At 34.5% G+C, this 7,000-nt stretch overlaps 1 pseudogene; it reads left to right on the forward strand.

The window, feature by feature from the left end:
• The first annotated feature begins 3,496 nt into the window (after nucleotides 1–3,496).
• LOC145695060 (protein DDI1 homolog 2 pseudogene) lies at nucleotides 3,497–4,975 on the forward strand (annotated as a pseudogene).
• The last annotated feature ends 2,025 nt before the right edge of the window (nucleotides 4,976–7,000 follow it).

Below are 7,000 nucleotides of genomic sequence, written 5' to 3' on the forward strand. Positions count from 1 at the left end.
ACCGCTACTAATGGTTTAAATCGGCTCTAGGAGTGAAACGGAAATAGCAGGATGAGCCTAAATACGACATCTTTCTTCCAGAAAGTTGAGACTCTTATTGATACGATACATAAATTTATATTGAGTTTATAAGTTTGATTTTTTTTTCTTTCTTGGCTAATTCATATGTGTGGTCGATCCTAGAGAACAGAGTTCGGATGCTGGATGGTTATCAATCACCGGTTAGAATAACAGTACAAAGAATGATTTCACTTTTCTCATTTCCAGGTCTAGGTCTGGGCAACCCCACGATCGTGGTGCCTGGAGCTAGGTCTGGGTGGTATGAGGGAACATGTGTCTATTCCGAAGCATTCCAAAATTGATTAGTCGTTAATAACATTTAGAATGATTCATCTTTCAACGACTTTCCCGACCTTTTACTATATTTCCGGAATTATCCAGTAATCTGTTTCTTATTAAAATACCCTATTTCTTTTTCTACCTCCTTCTTTTACCCTTCTACTTTCTTCTCTTTCTTTTCTATTTCTGAATGAAAGAAAACGGAGTCATGACTGAGAGTAGTCGCTATTGGCACGGTCAATAAGTTGTTTCGATGCGTTTTCTTCGGGAGTCCGATATGGGATAATTAACAATGAGATGAGTATGCATTGAGGGACGAACAATAACAAGAAAGTTTATTGGAATTTACTTTATTGGAGAATAATCTGGATTTCAATTAGTAGGTGATGTTTCGTAATCGCCCTCGTTCAAAGAGAATTAATTTTAGCGACTCCTCTACATTGCTCTTTTCTTCGTTTACTACTACTTTTTTTTACGTTTTCTTTCAGGTTCTCACCTTGAGGGCCCTAAAATGGTGGGAAAACTGTGTGAAAAACACGTTTGTTTTCAGTTCTATTTCTTTTTGACAATGTTGCCATCACTTTCAGGCCCCGAAAAAAAATATATGTTGTACCAAAGGGTATAACAAATTTTTTAATCAAAAAATCAGGAATGTGCCCCCCCTCAAAATTTTTTCTACAATTTTTTGAAATTTTTAACACGCAAAAAATTAAAAATACGCATCGATAGTTTTGAAAAAAATGCACATTTACATCTAAATAGTATCAACAATCCGTGAAACTTTCAAACTTTTTGGACCACCCCCGCCAAAATTAAAAAATATTCAATTTTGAGCATGTATGAGCATGTATGAGCATGCATACGATAATTCGGTAAGAAGAGGGAGGAGGGGGTCAAAAATTTTTTTGAGGTAGTTTTAGGTCAAGGGTAACTTTTTTGGTGAATAGCGACCCAATTTGAAACAAGGGCCGATTTTACTATCTTACTAGAAAAGACCCTTTTGTTTATTTCTCCTTTGTCTTTTTTTCTTTTACTACGGATGTGAGAACGATGTTCGCTGTCATTTCTTTTATTGGAAATATTCTTTTACGTATGGAAACAAATGTTAAAGCCAGCGTGTGCTCACATGTATACACAGGCCGGTAGCCAGCCCAAAAATGTAGGGGGCCCGGAAGAAGTTAGGGGGTGCCCGATTCAACCATATTATAGTTGATTTGCAAGCCTACCGTGAAAATTTGAGGGGGGCCAGTAAAAATTTAGGGGGGCCTGGCCCACTAGACCCCCCGGATAGGACCTGTGTATACATAGTTTCGAAATATTGTATCATTAAGTATTTCAATCAATGTTCTTGTTTTTCTACACTTAAAAACATTTCAACATGTCTTATTATAGTTCAAAGAAGAAAAACGCATTTACACAACTTTTCCCGGAGGTTACTTGAGGGCTCGAACCTAACATCTTTGGTCTACTGTTTCCAAAGGTACAAGAATTTGGACTCAGAACAATTTTACCTCAAATTAACCATACTCAATGCTCTCAACCTTTCTGGAACAAGGTGTTCATATGGCGTGGACCAGGGAATGTTACGGCTGTGCTAATTTAGTGGAATGAGATCGTTATTACGGTCACAGGGTTATTGTCTGAGGTGGCAAGTATACAGACATGTACAGTGGCGGCGGTTGGACGTTAAAAGTGGGGGGCCATACATGATCTGAATATTTGCATATAAATGTTAGTTTTCCTGCTTGTTTCTAATATTTTGTTTGACGAAAGGTTGTATAACTAATGGGATACTATATTTTTTCAGTTAAAATACCGTATATAGTATTTCATATTTTATTAAATAAATTGACGAGAGGAAAAAGCAACGCCAGTAGGTAGTAGCCCTTTGTACTCTAAAACTACAAAAGTGTAAGAAGAGATTTGATTCCTTGCTCATGAGCATCTTGAAATTCTGTCTGGAAAAGTGTGAGACCTGAATAACAAATTTGCGGAACAAATAAAGAGAAATGATAATATTAATCATAGTAATAATTAATGGTGCTTGTTTTGCGTCATATTGAAACAGGGATTAATGAGCAACTTAATTTTTAATTCCACAAATACTATTAAATGTATGTTATTACTCTTAGAAAATGAAAGACAAGCATATGCTACGACATTTAAAGAAATATTTGCTTTTGCAACTTCCCGAAACACGTTCGTTGCCGTTAGATGCAGTTTTCACTTCAAAACACGACAATACTTAGAGTCACTCCATACTCCAGTTATACAAAATAACACTAAAACCTAGAATTATGTTGAATTCACTAAATTTAATTGCATATACACTCGTACACTCCTAACACAGCACTACACTCATATATTGCACTACAGAACAATGGGAAAGATTGAAGTTGTTTCTTAAGAAATTAAAACGCAATTTCTGTAGTTTTCTTTACTCCACGGGAAGACAACACGCAGGTTTTTCAGTGATACAAGTTCTTATAGTATTTGTAATGGTTTCACACTAGTAACGCTGCACTTGTAAACATAAAATACAGCTTTTGTGCACTGTGTAGAAATACTCCGCCGGTGGAAAATAGTGTCTAATACAGTTATCTTTCATGTGCACAAACTCATTTTAATTGTTATATCTATAGCACTTGTTATGATTTTACACTAGTAACTTTACACTTGTAAACATAAAATCTGCTGTATAACATATTGCTTACTTGTGCCTCCTCCAAAAAATTGTTCCTTATAAATATTTTTTTTTTTTTTTTAATGTATAGTATTGAATTTTAGCAGTAAAATTTGCAAAATGTGCTGTGCCTAAACTTAATCAGTACCATTTATTGTTCATGTAAGAGATTCGGAAAAGGATCTGCACTTTCGTTATATGTTAAAAGAAGAAAGAAAATTAGGAAAATAACCATCATCTCTACAATTAATACGATCTGAAATTATTTATAAACCGTTACTTCGACTATAAGATTAATCCGTCACCCTTCATCATTTTCATTAAATTTTACATTAAAATTTCTACATTACGAACCGATTCTTTATAATAAAATTCGTTGATATATGTGACATGAACCTAAATCTGCACCAAAAAATGTAAATCTGAATTGAGGTTAACAAAGAAAAAAGAAATAATTAGTTAATATGAAGTCAACATTTTACTCTCATATCTAAAATACTAGCCAAAGGCTAGTCTAAAATATAAAGTTAAAATGAATTAAGTTTTTAACTTCACATTTAAATTTTAAAATTGAAAAGTGTTTAGTTCTACTTTTATATCTAAAATATACAATTAAAATGAGTCAGTTTTTACTTCATAACTAAAATGTAATGTTGAAGTGTGTATGGTGCACAATTAAAATGAAAGTAAGTGTGGCAACTCTTGGCGATGAAATCTTTACCATTGATGTGAATGAAAATTTGGAATTGGAAAACTTTAAAGCATTCTGCGAAGTGGAGTCCGGCTATCCAGCGACGGAAATTGTAATTGTGTTTAATGGAAGACCTTTGATGGATGACAAAATGACACTCAAACAATATGGCATTAAAAACAATGATGTTGTTTGTATGCAACATATTTTAGCACCGTCTCGGAATTCTCGACGAGGATCTAATCAGAGTTTCAGAGGCTTGCCAACTTTTTCAGGAATTCAGATTCCCACAGGGATCCAAGAAGCAACTACAACTATGCGTGATCTTGAAGATAATCCTGTCGTTCTCAGGGAAATACTTTTAGCGAATCCAGACCAGTTATCATTGCTAGAGCAAAATAATCCAAGCTTAGCTGAAGCTCTGCTTAGTGATGATATAGAACTCTTTGCACAAACATTAGCTCAACAGAGAAAGGCTCACAAGGAGAGAGAGAAACTCAGATTACGGTTAATGAGTTCTAAACCTTATGATTTGAACTCGCAAAGATTAATAGCAGAAGAAATAAAACAAAGAAATATTGATGCTAATTTGGAAGCTGCAATGGAATACACACCGGAAACTTTTGGATCTGTAATTATGTTATATATAAATTGCCGCGTAAATGGATGTCCAGTAAAAGCTTTTGTTGATTCTGGGGCTCAAACAACAATTATGTCAGCTCCATGTGCTCAAAAGTGCAATCTTATGAGGCTAGTTGACACTCGCTGGGAAGGAACAGCTCAAGGTGTAGGAGTTCAGAAAATCATAGGAAGAATTCACATGGTTCAGATGCAGATTGAAGATGCATTCTTATTGACGTCGTTTTGTGTCCTAGAGAAACAACCAATGGATATGTTACTTGGCTTGGATATGTTGAAGAGGCATGAGTGTTGTATAGATCTTAAACACAATATACTTATCATAGGCACTACCAATACGGTAACAAGATTTCTTGATGAAGCTGAACTACCAGCATGTGCGCGTAATACGTGATTAAAAAAAGACTAATTGATATTAAGATGTAAAAGCTGGACTTCGGTTTTGGATAACAACCTGAAAGCAGTATGCATGTATGTTGATCTTTATAATGATTTATTTCAAACATATCTGACAAAAGAAAAAAATAAAAATAAAACCACTCCGATATTTTGGATTTTTAAAGAAACCAAAACCAAGACATTTTATGTGATTTTCTGCAAAATGAGGGAAAAATAAATTTTTCTATAAAGGAAATGTTTAGACTGTTTTCTTTTCGAAAAAAAAAATGGTCATACTCCTTCTACGTATTCTATAGGTAGCACTCTCACCTTCCCTCCATTCGTTCGCAGGTTTAAACTAGTGCTACCCAAATCGAATTTTCGGGAAATTGAAAATTGAATTTTGCAAAGTTGAAAATTCAAAAACTTGATTTTCGGTTTTCAAAACCGATTTTCCACTTTCAAAATCGATTTTCGGTTTTCTTAACCGAAGTTCGATTTTTGGCTTTCTCTTTCTAACAAGGGAAGAGAGAGAGAGAGATTATATATATCGAAGTGGAAGATGGCTTATACACCAGTCGAAAGAACTAATGACAGCTATCACGAAACTGTAATAAAAATTTTCCGAATGCATATACTGTGCAAGTTATATAAATGTACAGGGTGTCCAGAAAATCCGTTTCCACCCCTAGAATTGCAAACGGTGAGACATATGCCAAAACAGAAAAACACGTGTTTGATCATTTTAAAAGTACAACGTATCAAAGCAAAAAGTGTTGTCCCAGGGGCACCCGCAGGGTCCCAGGCGGGGTCCAACTCAAAAATTGCAAATGGTAAGGGAGTCAAAGTAACACATCCTTGGAAACATTTTGGGAAATGAAAGAAGACTGAACAAGTCTCGACTCACTAAAATTACGCTGTGCAAAATGGCGGCCGGTCAAAATGTCAGCAAAAAAGTCATTGTAAAGTTTATGGCTACCCCCCTAAAAACCTGAAACAGTGAGACAGATGTCAAAACAGGGAAACACGTGTGTCATCATTTCAAAAGTACAATGATTGAAAGTAAAACTATTTGTCCCAGGTGGGTTCCTACTCAAAATTTCCAAATAACAAGGGGGATCAAGTAGCACATCGTTGGAAAGCTGTTGTTAAATGAAAGTAGATGAAATAAGTCTGGTCGCTCTATGATAACACTGTGCAAACATCTTTCTTTTTAGTTCTTTCTCTAGTCGGGTTTTAGTTTGTTTTCACTTTAATTCTTGTACTCAATGGAAAGAAAGGAATGCCTCTATTGGGAGATTCTGCTCTTTGGGACCTGTAATGTGTAATAAAATAAATAAATATAATAAAAGAAAAGAAAATTATGAAATAAAGAAAAGAAAAGAAATAACATTTGACATCTTTGAGCATAGAACTGACTAGGTAACATATAGTGTACAATAGTAGTACGTATGCTCTTTGGATTATCAAGTATAAAATGATTCAAACAAACAAACAAATTTTTTTTTTTTTTTTTTTTTTTTTTTTGCACCTGGAACAGCGAATACGTGCAAATGTCTCACAATGACAACTGTCGATTGCAAAATGGAAATCGAATGCGCTCGGAGAATCGAAATGAGGATGTACACTCATGTCCAAAATTATTGTCGCATGTCTATAAATATGTTGTTGTAGGAATATAATTTGATAACAAATTTGCCCGGTATTTCTTATAATGTTAGTATGTGTATAATCGGCAAAGACAGGTATGTGGCAAATTTCATGTCAGAAGAGCAGTAAATAAGAACAATAAAACGAAAATAAAAATCATGTTCATTTAGGAACATTTTGTTTTACTCATTCTAATTTTCGTATTTATAATTCTTTCCCTTAGAAATTTAGCCCAAATATACATTTCCCGATTATACACATAATATCAGTATTAAAAGTACCCTGCAAAATCCCATTATCAAATTATATTCTTACAAGATGATAATTATAGATATGCGACAATCATTTTGGACATGAGTGTACCTATAGCCAGAAGATCAGTAGCTTTAGAAAGTTTTCCTCATTTCCTGAAACATTGTCACAGCAAACCGAACTTGCTTGACTCCTGATACGGCATGATCAGGGTTCGAATCAAACGGGGAGGGAGGATGATACAATTTCCCCTCTTGTCAATTAAATTCTCCGCATCTCCAAAGAAGAATTTATTCCTTGTTAGTTAAGTATTTTTCCGATTTCACACACACACATATATGTGTGACATGTTATTATGTTCATCCTAT

This window comes from Thermobia domestica, chromosome 9 (genome assembly GCF_964235325.1).
Source record: "Thermobia domestica chromosome 9, izTheDome1.hap1.1, whole genome shotgun sequence".
NCBI lineage: Eukaryota > Metazoa > Arthropoda > Insecta > Zygentoma > Lepismatidae > Thermobia > Thermobia domestica.